The sequence below is a fragment of the Triturus cristatus genome, chromosome 3_1, assembly GCF_964204655.1.
Source record: "Triturus cristatus chromosome 3_1, aTriCri1.1, whole genome shotgun sequence".
NCBI lineage: Eukaryota > Metazoa > Chordata > Amphibia > Caudata > Salamandridae > Triturus > Triturus cristatus.
Genome location: NC_140583.1, coordinates 488,208,777 through 488,225,078, shown reverse-complemented (window position 1 = coordinate 488,225,078; position 16,302 = coordinate 488,208,777). Strand labels below are relative to the sequence as shown.

At 42.3% G+C, this 16,302-nt stretch overlaps 1 protein-coding gene and 1 pseudogene across 1 annotated transcript in view; one reads left to right on the top strand and one right to left on the bottom strand.

Moving 5' to 3' along the window:
• Nucleotides 1–16,302, bottom strand: part of MAP1A (microtubule associated protein 1A) — a 754,346-nt gene that overhangs the window by 640,864 nt on the left and 97,180 nt on the right. The window lies entirely within an intron of this gene.
• Nucleotides 6,019–7,951, top strand: LOC146860449 (uncharacterized; annotated as a pseudogene).

Sequence of the window (16,302 nt, the reverse complement as noted above, 5' to 3'; positions counted from 1 at the left end):
GGAATGGTGGCCGGTTTGCATGTCCCCCCCTTCCTCTTCCTCTTTGGTCGCTAAAAACCTTGGGGTCAAAATCGATAACACCCTGGCTTTGAAAACACAGATCACAGGTCTCACGGGTACCTGTTTTGGTCTGCTAAAAATGATGCGTAAATTCCTTCCTTTGCTCCCTTTAGCCCACAGGAAGCTGACAGTACAAGCTCTGATTTGTTCCAGGCTTGATTATTCAAATGTCCTCTACCTGGGTTTGCCGGATTATCTCTTGCACAAACTTCAGGTTGTACATAATTCTGCGGCAAGAGCCATCTTCGGCCTACCCCGGCAAGCCAGATCATCTGAGTTGCTTTCCTCCCTTCACTGGCTTCCAATCAAGAAGCGAATCACATTCAAAGCTCTTACACTGGCCCATAAGGCACTCCATTTGGTGGGGGCCTCCTACATTCAGAAACGGCTTTCTTTCTACAAACCCACCAGATCTCTCCGATCGGAAAGTCTTGGCCTGGCAATGGTGCCTCCCATTAGGAAAGTCAGAATAGGTGGACGTTCCTTTAAATATCTCGCCCCCAAACTATGGAACTCCCTTCCTGTTGATCTCCACCGCATTCCCAACCTGTTTGCCTTTAGAAAGGCCTTGAAAACCTGGCTTTTTAATCAGTAATTCTGTTATGTTTCTGTTGTCTTTTCTCCTTTTCTCAGTAATGGGTCAGAAAGCGCCGGGACACTCCTTGGAGTAGCCGTGCGCTATATAAGTCACCCATTAACATAACATAACATAACATAACATTTGCATATGGCCAGGTCTAAACTGGGGTGGCATGGTGAGCAAAAGCAATGATGGATTTAACCCAGATCTCTTGACTGGGGGGGAATGTTTTGACTTGTTCTGCATTCCGTCCATCAATTGTATGTCTTTTGCTTTCTCGCCCTAAGTGCGCCAGATATGTCCAGACGTGGGTCCTGGGCTCACTGTGCCACTGGAATCAAGCTATCCTGGCTGAAGAGGGGTGAAACCCCGAAACCGGTCCTAGGATGCTTGTTTCCGGTCCAGGGAGGACTTGGCTTGGCAGCTCAGGCTGGACTGTTCCCATGAGGCACAGGGTCAAGACTGATTTGCATATGGCCGGGTCTAAACCGGGGTGACATGGTGAGCAAAAGAATGATGGATTGAACCCAGATCTCTTGACTGGGGGTGAATGTTTTGATTTGTTCTGCATTCCGTCCATCAATTGTGTGTATTTTGCTTTCTCGCCCCAAGTGCGCCAGGTATGCCCAGACGTGGAACCTGGGCTCACTGTGCCAGTGGAAACAAGCTATCCTGGCTGAAGAAGGGTGAAACCCCGAAACCGGTCCTAGGATGCTTGTTTCCGATCCAGGGAGGACTTGGCTTGGCAGTTTGGGCTGGACTGTTCCCATGAGGCACAGGGTCAAGACTGATTTGCATATGGCCGGGTCTAAACGGGGGTGACATGGTGAGCAAAAGAATGATGGATTGAACCCAGATCTCTTGGCTGGGGGTGAATGTTTTGATTTGGTCTGCATTCCGTCCATCAATTGTGTGTATTTTGCTTTCTCGAACCAAGTGCACCAGGTATGCTCAGACGTGGGTCCTGGGCTCACCGTGCCACTGGAAACAAGCTATCCTGGCTGAAGAAGGGTGAAACCCCGAAAACGGTCCTAGGATGCTTGTTTCCGATCCAGGGAGGACTTGGCTTGGCAGTTTGGGCTGGACTGTTCCCATGAGGCACAGGGTCAAGACTGATTTGCATATGGCCGGCTCTAAACCGGGGTGATATGGTGAGCAAAAGAATGATGGATTGAACCCAGATCTCTTGACTGGGGGTGAATGTTTTGATTTGTTCTGCATTCTGTCCATCAATTGTGTGTATTTTGCTTTCTCGCACTAAGTGCGCCAGGTACGCCCAGACGTGGGTCCTGGGCTCACTGTGCCACTGGAATCAAGCTATCCTGGCTGAAGAGGGGTGAAACCCCAAAACCGGTCCTAGGATGCTTGTTTCCGGTGCAGGGAGGACCTAGCTTGGCAGTTCGGGCTGGACTGTTCCCATGAGGCACAGGGTCAAGACTGATTTGCATATGGCCAGGTCTAAACTGGGGTGGCATGGTGAGCAAAGGAATGATGGATTTAACCCAGATCTCTTGACTGGAGGTGAATGTTTTGATTTGTTTTGCATTCCGTCCATCAATTGTGTGTCTTTTGCTCAGTAGAAATACAGGCCCAGGCCTCTGCACGAGGAATAGATCAGAAAATAGCATGTTATAAAGGACAATGAGTTTAGCTGAACTTATACGGTCAAACAGTTCGTTGAAAGGTCAGGAAATGGCCTGCGGTCACAAAGATAAGCTACTGCATGAAGCATAGATCATATCTTCTTCCAGACTCGGGAAACCAGTAGTGTTTTAAACGTTGGAACTACAAAAACCACAAACCAGAAGTCCATCTGCTAGAGAGACGAGCTGAAAGGTGTCAATCATGTATTTTGTAATCATGTTACTAATACATGCACACATAGATTAATCATGCACACTGGATGGACTGGCCCAGGTGCAAGCCTTGCCACTGTCCTCAAGTCGCTTCAGTTGAAAACCACATGTCACACTTACACGATGCTAGTTATGATGGAGGAAACCACAGGCCAGAGGTCTAATAAGAGTAGCCAATAAGCATTAAGCAAAAATATAATCACTCGCTTCACAGGGAAACAGATGTATGTAAAATGTTGTTAATAATGGTTAAGTATAAAGTTAAGAATAGAAAAACCACTGAGGAGGTTTAAGCCAATATGAGATGCGAGGGTCATGTGGCCCATATCTATATGTGCTTTGTTTCCAGGAAATTGTTGTATCTGCGGATTTCAATCTACTCATTTGTGACATAAATCCTATGCTTGTAACTTTTTTCTATTGTGGTTTTAGAGTATATAAGCCACTGCTTTTGACTGTTCGTTGGACATCAGATTCCAGTCTCGGCTGAGCCTGGCTGATCTCCCCAGCTGATTAATGCATTAAACCATATTGTATTGTCAACCTGCTCCTTTGTTATTCTTTCAGAGATTTTTCTCTCCAACATCGTGGCAAGCCTGAGCCAGGACTTCCACTTCTTCTTGCCTCCTGCCACACCCTGGGGACCGCCTGTTCTTATGGAAATGCTTTTGCACAACTAAAAGAAGGTAAGAAGACGCCGGTTAGAAAGTCTCCACATTTTGGTGGGGCTTGGAAGTTGGCATTCTTCAAAGGTGAGAACAGTGCGAATGTCGTCCCTTATACCTTACAGGTAGCATGTTGACAGTATAATGTGTCCTATAGTATTATTTTTATTAATGTTCATATGTGGGGAAATTCATGCATGATTGTGCACTGGCACAATAACAAGGACAAGAGCTCCGGTGGTAAGTACGGAAGGTACTAGGGGACCTGCCTAAAAGAGACAGAAGTGGTCAGGAAAGAGTTGGACTTGAAGCTGGACAGCCAGCGTACGTTCTGACGTTGTGGCAAAGAAACAGGTGAAAAACTGGTGTTCATTGGAACTTTATTCTGAGTAAGAGCAGAACAAATCAAATCATCTCAGACTTTAAGTCTGAAAGTCACAGTTTGTAGTTACAGGCAGTGAAGGATATCCTCCTTGTGAGTTTGGGAGAAGCGACCAGCTGCAGCAGCAGCAGTAGTAGTTTTCTGCCCTAATATGAAGTTTTAGAGCACATTAATACGCCTATGCAGATGTGAATAGAAATAAGGACACACATTAATGTCATTTTGTAGTTTTGTGCTGTTTATACTTAGGATTTCTGAATTGTGTGAAATACTGTAGAGTTTTAGGAAAAGGATTTTTTATTTTTATTTAGACAAATGTCTCAAGGGTGCACCGGTACCCAACCACAACTGATTCCCGAATTAATCATCCATTTTTATAACGGTCTCCCTGTGGCCCTTTCTAACGGTACTGACACTGGTTGGCCAGCAATCCCAATACCATCTGATAACCCTTTAATGGCAGAGGTTTGTAAGCGCCTAGGTATTGACTATACATCACCGCTGGGTCTCCTGACAACATACATTGATGTGACATTAAAACTCCTGTCAGATAACTAAAAAGATTAGTCCCAAAGAAGTAAACACAAAGACATTGTCCTCCACATTACAGTGATTAAGAGCAGTGTACAGTAACCTCATGAACCCCACAACAAATATTGATGCTATCAATTAGTATCCCTATAGTCAAACCATAGAGCCTCCAGATTGGAGCCTAGAAGAACTATCAAACAGTATAGATGAGGACCTAAATAGCTATCTTCAAGGTACGACCCCATTCCAGGTAGCATTGTATATTTTGTAAATCAATCTTCCACAATAGATCAGGACACAGAAATACAACATACAGGGGCAGCAGTGGTCAGAGCCAAGCAGCATGATTCTTCAGATACTTTGCAGATAACAGAACAGATAACTTTGCCATCCCATTATTCTGCTCAAGCTGCTGAGCTAGTAGCACTGGTGGCAGCCCTTAAACAGGGTGAAGGCGAAACAATTACAGTGCATTCTGATTCCGCCTATGTCACTACAGTGCATTCCAGCATTATGCGGTGGAGCAAACGGGGATTCCTAAAATCCAAATGGAATCCCTGTCATGCATCGCCCTCTTTTAAAAGACCTGATTGTAGCTCTAGCTCTACCACATGCAGTCGCTGAAGTAAAATGCGCAGCTCACACAAATTCTCAAGACTTTGTGTTCCATGGAAATACCTTGGCTGATTGGGCAGCCAAGGAAGCAGCCAAACTTCCTCTAAACAATGTACCTGACACAATTCTATTGATGACTGACACAGTAGCTAGCAACACAGATGCACCTTATGATCCCCTGGACCCTTCTAGGCAATATATAGAAACAGCTCACCTATATCTAAGAGAGATACAGGAAAATTCTCCAGACAATGAAAAGCAGTTGTGGGAATCTAGGGGATGCACACAGACAGGTACAGATTTAATATACAGGCAGATATCCACACGAAAGCCTGCCATGCCCCAAGTACTACGACTTATAGCCTTGAACCAGTTACATTTTCCATCACACACTGCCAGAGACAACATGTCCTCCAGATACGCCAGGATTGGTTTGTTCCCAACTTACATGAGATGATCACAATGGTACCTATACACATGCACCATGTATCAGCAGTAGTCCTCAAATCCTATCTTCAAGGTAATAGCTTCTACAATACCCCGACCACAAGGACCCTTCACGAAGTTGCACATTGATTATGTTGATATGATTGACAGATGCAACTGTTACCGTTATCTCATAGTTGTAGTCTGTCCATTTTCAAGGTGGATCGAAGCAGGCCCTTGTGTGCTCTGTGATGCCAAGTCTGCTGCCACTTTTCTGATCCATGAGGTTATTCCGAGATGGGGAATTCCAAAAGGGATGAGATCCGACAATGGCACTCACTTTGTGAATAACATCTTTTCCCATCTTACTACCTTGCTAAGAATAACACACAGGCTCTCATCAGCTTATCACCCTTAAAGTAATGGTATTGTGGAGCGCCTCAAAGGCCTCCTCACGAACAAATTGAGTAAACTGTGTGTCACCTTGAAAAAGAACTGGTTGTACTGTCTCCCATTAGCATTATTTGCCCTCAGAAATACCCCAGGGTCAGATCACCACTTGACCCCACACCAAATAGTGACTGGGAGACTGATGAGTACATTTGTGCCCCCAACTAGACGCAAGATGCAAACTGAAAGTGCACCTGAAGTTGTTCAAACTGAAACGTCTCACTATAATGCACAGCTAACAAAAGCCGCAAAGTTCTTCTCTAAACAGGTAAGCCAGGCAGCAGATAAGCGCGCCAGTGCACTTCCAGCACATGACCAAAGGCCACCTTTGCCAGTTGGAACTCTAGTGTACACAGAGCACTTTACCCGCACCTGGAAAGACAGGAAATTCAACTGACCCTTCCCAGTAACTCCCAGCACAGCTAATACGGTGAAAGTTCAAGGACATAAGCCATGGTACCATCTGAGAGACATTCACCTGGCGCCAACCTAGCCATCTATTTTTTTGGGCACCAAGCAGGAAAAAGAGGGGGCAGAACAGGACAAGCAACCAGAGTAAAGCCTCCCTCCAACGCTTCAACAGACACTTATTTTAAGATATGTACTTTTCTTTTTCCTCCTCTGTGTGTTAATATTGATGATGATAGCCCTAGTCTATTTCGATTTTTTTCTACATTAGATATCATGCGCATTCGTAGAAGTGTTGAAAATTATACTGATCATCACCCTCTCCACAATGCTCAGCTTGAAAATAGTTGGTACCAGCACATGCATAGTATAGGCCAATCTACAACTATTACTAGTTGTTATGTATGCTCCCTTATTCCCCATGCAACTGCAGTAGATAGATTGCATCACCCCAAGAAGGTACCCCTGAATTTTACGCACTGTCTTTTGCACCTCTTTTTATGTAGAATAAAAGCACAGCTACAACCAATGCATGTTAGTCCGGCAACGTCTCGAGTCAATACAACCTTATTTGACACCACCCCTGGAGTCCTACAAATTCAAACAGAAAATGAAGATATAGTGAAGGAAGTATCAAGAATGAAGGAAGCAGGGCAGAAAAGAAACTATGCAGTTTGGGAAAAGAGGATATTACAGCGGACTTTTTCGGAAAGTCTAACCCATCTTCGGAATGTAGTAACCATTCAGCCAAACCTCTGCCCCCTGACTGCGCAACTAGGCCAGTGCTCAATGTTACAGGATCAGTATTTGCCAATAATAAATGGCACACTGGTGCCACATTCATATGTAGTGCTATATCCTTGTGGAATTGCATAAAAACAAATAGCCCTCTAAAATTTGATAAGGTAGTAGGACAATGTCAGCAAATTTGGGATGCAAACATACAGAAATATAATTGGACAGGAATTAATACACACCCTAGAGTAGCAATAAAATTAACACTGTTTTCTCTGTTTTAGAGGAAATGGGACAGTAAAGGTGGGAAGGAACCTCAACTGCAATACCACCGTGGACAACACCGACATGCAGGGGGGCACAGCCAGCCTGATGGACCACTTTTGGCAGTGTGGGGCCCAGCTCCACCTACAGCTACCCCCGAACTGGAGTGGTCTCTGCGCCCGGGTCTCACTGCGCACCCCCTCCCTGGTGATACCAGGAGTGGATATTAAGATATTGCATGACCATCCCATGAGCCATCCAACGACACTGCTGCATCACCACATGAAGAAACGATCTGCTGAATACTTTGGCACCACAACCTGGGGAAATGTTCTGCAAGAATACAGACTTTCTAATGATGCCCAGCTATTCTTTGGCAGTATCATACAATTAATTCAGGCGAAAGCAACCGCCCGCTGGATCCAGATCATAAGATGGGAGCTAATGTAGGCCAAAAATGCCACAGAAGATGGCTTCAATGCCATAAAGGAAGAACTATGTGTCCTTAGATTAATGGTAATGCAGCATAGATACAGTCTAGATTTAATGACGGCCATGGAGGGGGTGTGTGCAAGAAGATTGGATCCGCCTGCTGCACGTATGTGCCAGCCAATGATGCAGACAATGGGACACTGACCGGGCCCTCCGAACATTGCATGATCTCTACAAGAAGATAGTCAAAGATGCGGGTGCTCCAGATGAGTGGTTCAAGGGCTGGTTTGATTGGGTGTCATCCTGGATGTCGGGGTTGTTCAAGGCCTTGTTGCCTCTAATTGTTGTGTTGCTTGTGATGTGCCTTGTATTTCAGGTGATACTAGCCTGTTGTAAAAACATGACAGCTAGCCTGGGAGGAGCATTTTTGGTGAGGAAAAGCACCACAGATGTCTTAGAACAGAGTGTTATATATAAGGAGATTCCCTTTGAGGATGGGAGATTAGGAAAAGAAGAAGTTGAAGAATCAACTAGAGGGGGGGAATGATATAGGGAAAAATAGGATACATTTTGTACAAAACAAACATAGTTAGGGCCTGCAACTTCTATGCAGAGGTTTCAAGTTAAAAGCAGCTTTAGGCCTCAGTAGAAATACAGACCCAGGCCTCTGCACAAGGAATAGGTCAGAAAATAGCATGGTACAAAGGACAATCAGGCACATGCATCAAGAAAAGCTTTTGCGAGTCCTTAATTGCGATTATTAAGGAATCGCAATTAAGGACTCTCAAAAGCATATGCATGCAGGAACCGCTATTAAAATAGCGATTACTAAATATTCCTTAATTGCGACTCGCAAATTGCGACTCGCAATTAAGGAATGGCTTCCCATTCATTCCTAAGGGCCCACATGCCCGTAGGAATGAATGGGAAATTGCGCATGCAATTCAAGGGTGTCAAAAGGACACCTTGTTGAACCCCTGAAATTGATCTGTGCACACATGTTGCACAGAAACATGCCCCAAGGGCATGTGTGTGTAACCTACAACTTTGAAAAATTTACTTTAGTGCATTTTTCAAAATTTTTGCAAATTACCATCAAGTACAAATTGATGGTAATTTGCGCCCCCTATTAGCAAAATCGCAATTTGCTATTCCATCATGCACTGCATTTAAAGATTCGCAATTTGCAATTCCTGAAATGCAATTGCAATTTAAGAAATCTCAATAATTTGTGATTTCTTAAGTTGCGAGAGGCTGACAAGTTGATGCATCGCAGAAGTCCTTTTTGCGGGCGCAAATGGCCGATTTTTGCGAATCGCACAATTTGCGCTCGTGCATGTACCTGAATGAGTTTAGCTGAACTTATCAGGTCACACAATTTGTTGAAAGGTCAGGAAATGGCCTGCGGTCAGAAAGATAAGCTACTGCATGAAGCGTAGATCATATCTTCTTCCAGACTCGGGAAACCAGTAGTGTTTTAAACGTTGGAACTACAAAAACCACAAACCACAAGTCCATCTGCTAGAGAGACGAGCTGAAAGGTGTCAATCATGTCTTTTGTAATCATGTTACTAATGCATGCACACATAGATTAAGCACGCACACTGGATGGACTGGCCCAGGTGCAAGCCTTGCCACTGCTCACAAGTGGGGAACAACCTTTACAACGCAACTTTTACAACGCACTACACTTACAACGCAATTTTTACAACGCAACATCCACTACAACGCATTCCATTACATCGCATGACACTACAACGCATTTTTAAAAACTACCTTTACAACGCATTCCATTACATCGCATACTACCTTTACAACGCATACCATTACAACGCATAATATTACATTGCATTTAAGGTAAGTATTGGATAGTATAGGGGTAAAACCCCTACACTATCTAACACTTACCCTACTGTTGCACCCCCTGGAGTTAGAATAGTAATTTTTACCCCTACACTATCCAACACTTACCCTACTGTTGCACCCCCTGGAGTTAGAATAGTAATTTTTACCCCTATACTATCCAACACTTACCCTACTGTTGCACCCCCTGGAGTTAGAATAGTAATTTTTACCCCTACACTATCCAACACTTACCCTACTGTTGCACCCCCTGGAGTTAGAATAGTAATTTTTACCCCTATACTATCCAACACTTACCCTACTGTTGCACCCCCTGGAGTTAGAATAGTAATTTTTACCCCTACACTATCCAACACTTACCCTACTGTTGCACCCCCTGGAGTTAGAATAGTAATTTTTACCCCTACACTATCCAACACTTACCCTACTGTTGCACCCCCTGGAGTTAGAATACTAATTTTTACCCCTATACTATCCAACACTTACCCTACTGTTGCACCCCCTGGAGTTAGAATAGTAATTTTTACCCCTATACTATCCAACACTTACCCTACTGTTGCACCCCCTGGAGTGAGAATAGTAATTTTTACCCCTATACTATCCAACACTTACCTTAAATGCAATGTAATATTATGCGTTGTAATGGTATGCGTTGTAAAGGTAGTATGCGATGTAATGGAATGCGTTGTAAAGGTAGTTTTTAAAAATGCGTTGTAGTGTCATGCGATGTAATGGAATGCGTTGTAGTGGATGTTGCGTTGTAAAAATTGCGTTGTAAGTGCATGCGTTGTAAAAGTATGCGTTGTAACGTCATACATCCCTCACAAGTCGCTTCAGTTGAAAACCACATGTCACACTTACACGATGCTAGGCATGATGGATGAAACCACAGGCCAGAGGTCAGATAAGCGTAGCCAATAAGCATTAAGCAAAAATATAATCACTCGCTTCACAGGGAAACAGATGTATGTAAAATGTTGTTAATAATGGTTAAAGTCTGAAATAGAAAAACCACCGAGGAGGTTTTGCGCCAATATGAGATGCGATGGCCATGTGGCCCATATCTATATGTGCTTTGTTTCCAGGAAATTGTTGTATCTGATGATTTCAATCTACTTATTTGTGACGTAAATCCTAATTGTGGTTTTAGAGTATATAAGCCACTGCTTTTGAGCTGTTCGTTGGACATCAGATTCCAGTCTCGGCTGAGCCTGGCTGATCTGCCCAGCTGATTAATGCATTAAACTATATTGTATTGTCAACCTGCTCCTTTGTTATTCTTACATAGATTTTTCCCTCCAACACCAGCTATGAAAGAAGAAATCAAGAAAACAGAAAAAAAATAGAACAGTTGTTAGCCACTGATATCACACACTCTACGAAATTCACAAATGATTTTTTTAAAAAGGAGAAAAACGAAAAAGGGTAAAAGAATAAAAAATAAAAAAATAAAGGACTATGTCCATGCCAGTGAATCCATCCCTTTATTTTCACCAATCTGTATGGAACGTTTTGATGAACGGAAAGTGGTGATTAGATTAAAAGAAGTCCATAAAAGTGCCTAAAACAAAAGGAAAATATTACCAAAGTATGAAATATATAAAGAGAAAATAAATAAAAAAAGAACAGAGAACCGAGTGCAGTAAGTGGATAATAGTGTTGTTTCCCATTGAGAAATACAGGATGCAATAAATGGACAGATTGACTGACATGGACATTGCCCTTTATTCTTTTACTCTTTTTACTCTTTCTCCTTTTTGTAAAAAATCATTCATGAATTTTGTAGAGTGTGTTAGGAACATTATTGTCAGTTTTGATAGCAATTGCTAACAATTGGTCTATTTTTTTTTTTTTCTTGATTTTCTCTTACATAGTTGATGTTTACTGTTTACTTGTGTCATCACATTTATGTGTATATTATGTGTATTTGTACAGAGACAGTACTGTTATTAGGACGGACCGGCTCTACTGTGCCTCATGACGAGCTGGGCTTGTCATAAGCATGCAAGCAGTTAATGGGGGATGTTTTTGTATCAGTGCTGCAGTTTTGAAAGCACCTGTTGCAGAGTTCCTTGTATGTTCAGTAGTTTTCAGGCATTAATAAAAGTGTCAAGATAACTCTGGTGATTAATGCACCTGCTTGAAAGAGATCAGTTTGTCTAGTGGAAGTTTTGACTGATCTAAGGTAGAGTTGAGGGTTAATATGCCTGCTGCAAAGGATGTGTACCATGCAGATCACAGAACAGTATGTATGTGCATACCTTAGTGGGTTATTGCTTTTGCCACAGAGATCCCTTTGTTACTGTGCCGTTCATAAGTTACAATCGTATTCTAGCATAGTGAGCTATGACCTGCCATCAAAGAGCTACATGCAAGCTGCATGATACATGTTAGAACAGTGCTTAATTTAAGCCAGTGATTTCTGGTGCTCGTGAAATTCATGCAATGTGGTGTTGGCGGACATGTGAATTTGTGTGGGAACACTGTCAGTGAAAAGAAACGTGAATTGTGACTGAAACGACTTGAATTTCAAAGGTGAAACGAAACTCCTGTTTAAACGTGATTAATGCGAACTACAAGGGCTCGCTTGTTGAAAATGGTACCATAACATAAAAACGGGGGATCAAACTGACCTGTCAAGAGATAAGCTTCAATTTCTATCAGTCTGTCGTGGCAAACCATAAGAGTTTGTCTAGAAAAAAGGGGAACGATGCTAATTAGTGAACAGGGTATAACAACAATCTTGCGAAGCTGTACAAACCGTGACTACGGTTGTTAAAGGTCTTACCGCAATCGGATGTCAGTCGAGTGGCATGGTGGAATCGAGCGTTAAAAGTTCGGAAGTGTTTACTTCCTTGTATATTCGCGGTATCGTGAGTCACTCGTCACGTGATTGTAAAAAGTGAAAAAAGACTGTGCCGTCGTAAATGTGATAATATCTGTCTGGACAATGGTGTGATTTAGCGAAAACAATATGTTAAATGGAAATGTAAAGGTCGTCATGTTGACCTATTACATGACTTTAAGATATATAAGTAATATCTTTCTAAAATTGTGCTCAAAGAATAAAGATGCCAATATGTCAATAAAGTTTTGAATAATGAAAAAAAAGTAATAAGAAAATGTATCTCCTGTGTGTGGATGTGTTAACATCCACAACCCCAGGATCAGTATAATAGGTATATAAAGGTCTATGAAGGTGCTACGGAACGATGAAGACGTCCCGTATCCAATAAATAAAATAAAGAAAACGTTAACGGTAGATACATTGAAGGTGTAATCTGTGTACTGTAGTCAAATTTCGTAGTGTCAAAACGACGCTAATATAATGTGGTCAAAGCATGATCGATAAAACGTGAGAAGATAACAATGAGTGAGAAAAATACATGTGTTTTAAAACTTGTAACATTTGTATCAATATGACCAGTAGCAGTGATGAATGTATTCAATTTGCATAATGGTATACATGAAATCATAGTCTCCTTACAAAAAACAGTGTAATTCGAACCGTTCATTTAAACCTTTCGGTTGGAGCGTGTTCAGATGTGTCATCCAAAATATTTCTCTTCTCAAAAGGTGTTGGGAATTGTCTCTTCCAGGGAGGATAGGTACCTGTTCTAGTATACAAAATCGTAATTGACTGGGATTATGAGGATGCTCAGTGAAATGTAAGGCGACTGTGGATTTGGTGTTCTTGAGTCTTATGTTGCTTTTGTGTTCAATGATCCTGGTTTTTAGTTTTCTTTGCGTTTTCCCCACATAAGGTAGACCACATGGGCATTTCAGTAAGTATATCACGTTGCTGCTGTCGCATGTGCCTGATACTCGTAGTTTGATTTTTGTTCCTTGTGAGGGATGCAATATTTCACTGCCCTGAATTATGGCGTTACAATTACTACAATTGTAGCACGGAATAGTTCCTCGATGCTTAACTGTGGTAACTTCCTCTTTGGGTCTGAGCAATTCTTTGAGATTACGAGTGCGTTTATACGCAAATCTAGGAGTGTTGTTGAATATTCCTCTGAAATCTTCCTCTTGCGTAAGTAGTGGCCAGTGTTTCAAAATGATTTTCTTGATACTGAAACTTCTGGTAGAGAATTTGGAGACGAATACTGATCTTTGTGATTCATTTTTGGGTTGAGTTGTCAGTAACTGTTTGCGTTCAAGTTTCCGGACTCTTTCCTGTGCTTGATTTAAGATGGTTTTGGGATATCCTCTTTGTCTGAATTTCTGGATGGTAAAGTTTTTGGATTGATTGTAATAATCTGAATTGGAAGAAATTCTTTTGAGGCGTAGAAGTTGTGAAAATGGTAGATGTTGTTTAAGTGAAGGCTGATGAAAACTTGAGAAATGTAAAAAGTTGTTTTTGTCAGTCGGTTTGGTAAATACTTTAGTTTCAAGGTTACCTTCATCGTTAATGACTAAGACATCTAAGAATGGTATTTCCCTTTTATTGATATGATGTGTAAAGCCAATTCTGTCGTCAACCTGATTCAATTCTTCAATGGCTGTTAACAGAAGGGTTTCTGTGCCGTTCCACAGTACAAAAATTTTGTCAATGTACCTTCCATACATGATGATATGTCTGTGCCAATTTGGATTGGATAAAATGTGCTCTTGTTCGAATTTGTACATGAAAAGATTAGCGTATGCCGGTGCGGCACAGTTTCCCATAGATGTTCCTGATGATTGAATGAAGTATTGATCTTCCCATTTGAAATAACTGTGGTATAGCGTGAAGTGTAATAGTTCCATAAGGAATACTTTGAACATTTCCTCATGGTCACTTGTGGTCAGGTAGTATTCTACCGCTTGTAAGCCCAAATCATGGGGTATGGACGTGTACAAAGATTATACGTCGATGGTACACATGATCATGTCTGCGGTAAATGATTGTCTGTTAGTTTCCAAGAGATTAAGAAAGTGGAAGTTATAGAAATCGGTATCCATGATCACAAGGGCGCCGCCCTTGTCGGCTTGTCGAATGGTTATCTCTTTGTTTTTGGACAATTGTTCCAAAGTTTGTCTTTCTCTTTGTTTCAGGTTGGAATTTTTGGAACGAGGTTGTTTGAATGTGTCTTGTACTTCCTTTAAAACAATTTTTTCAAAAACATCGAGAACCTTGTGACTCGTAGGTGGAATGTATTTACTGGGATTCCTTAGGCCTAATAGTTTGTTCTGTGGTTGATCTGCTGAGGGTTCTAGCACATTTGAAAAGAAGTGTCTTAGCCTTAGTGTGCGTAAGAATTTGTATACACAGACTTGTGTCTCTAGTAGATTGGAGTGATAAGTTGGTACGTACGAAGTTCCTTTCTGTAATGTCTGCAGTTGGAGGCACGAAATTGATTGTTTTGAGATGTTCATTACTAGGGTTTCTGACTCCTTGTATTCTTGGCTATTGTGTCCGTCATGAGTTTTCTTTTTAGACTTGCTCCTCCGGGTTCTTCTTGTGGGGCGGTGCCCCGTTCTAAAAACAGAAGAGTCTCTGCTTGTGGAAGGCTCCTGATCCTGGGTTACAGGGGCAGATGATCTGTCTGGTCTCTGAGTGTTCATAGGTGGAGGCTGCTTTCTGTGTTGAGCTTCGTCAGAAGAGGAAGTTTCCTCCGAAGATCTTCCTGTGTTTGATCGTTGTTGCCTACGTCGTGCATATATGTCCGCCCATGTATAGACCTCTCCGAAACACGTGTTGGCTGTCACTCCTTTCTTACAAACTGACTCTGATCCTTGAAAACGAGTCACAAACACTTAATAAATAAAAATATTTACTCTGCAAACCTTGCACTGGAATTTTCTCCGTGAAAAATGAAAACCTGTCTAGCTTGTCGGGAGGCAATGGGTGGTGTAAATTGCAGTGGCCTCCTGGCAAGGGCACTGGGATTTATATTTTTACAAATTAAGCACTGGGTTAGAAAGTTATGTTTTTTCCCCAGTCTTTCATTAGCCTGATGTTGATAAAAAAAAAAAGTTTGTTTGGGTAGCTAATACAACTAAATATATAATGACAAATGTGTTGTAGATTGCTCCATTTTCCCCATATTTTCTTGGGGGGAGAACTCCCTCTCCCAAAAAAAAACCTCTTTGTAGCGATGAGGCTCGTTTGCTGCATTTGCTATGCACCGTACAGGGGCTAGTCTGACATAATTTGCCAGGGCTGCTTAGGGTTCCCAGCCAGGCCCTGCTGTTATTACCCATGAGGTAGTGAATTATTTTGCGAAACACATTTTGGCCAGTTTTGCGTTCTGGATTAAGAACAATAAATGTCTTGTTCCAAACAAAGAATCCTGATGGGACCCATTGACTTATTTACCACACTTCAAAACCCAGTCCACTTTGTGTATGTTCTATATGCTGGGTTTGAGGGACTAACCCCACTCCCTGGGTCTTTGCGTGAAACCTTGAAAGCCTCTGTATCCCTCGCCAGACTATCTTTTATATCAGTATCTTTTGAGAATGAATCACAGACATCTGACTATGTTTTGTGTGACTCAGAGACAACTGAATAAGGTCTGACTATGGGATCTAGAAATATGCATAGCGTTAATTGCGAAGTGCAATGATTAAAAAAACCAAATAGGATCGAGGACAAAATAGAGGGTGTTTGAACAGAAACCAAGAAGCTGATTGACTTTGGCAAAGAAATAGGCAGTGCTCTGCCATGAGCAGGGCTGACCTTTAGCATGGGCGAGCTGAGCCTAGGCCCAGGGCGTCAATTTTCTGAGGAGTGCATGGATTTGTGTGCCAACAGCAGCGCCCTTCTCATCTTGCTCCAGCCTTGTCCCTGCCTTTTTCTGTCTGATTTTCCAGTTTAAAGTGTTTTAAGACCGTCATTATATTAGGTCGGACAATGTTTTTAACACACCTTTAGCCACCTTGCTTGCTCTCCCTTCACCCTCTGACACCTGCTGGCACACATGCACAACACCATCATCTGTTCGGGGCAGCTAAGCTATTCCGTGAGCGGAGGAGGTTTGGGGATGTTTGTGTTCAGGCGCGGATCCCTGCTCATCCAGGTACTGACCAGTGAACACAAAAGAA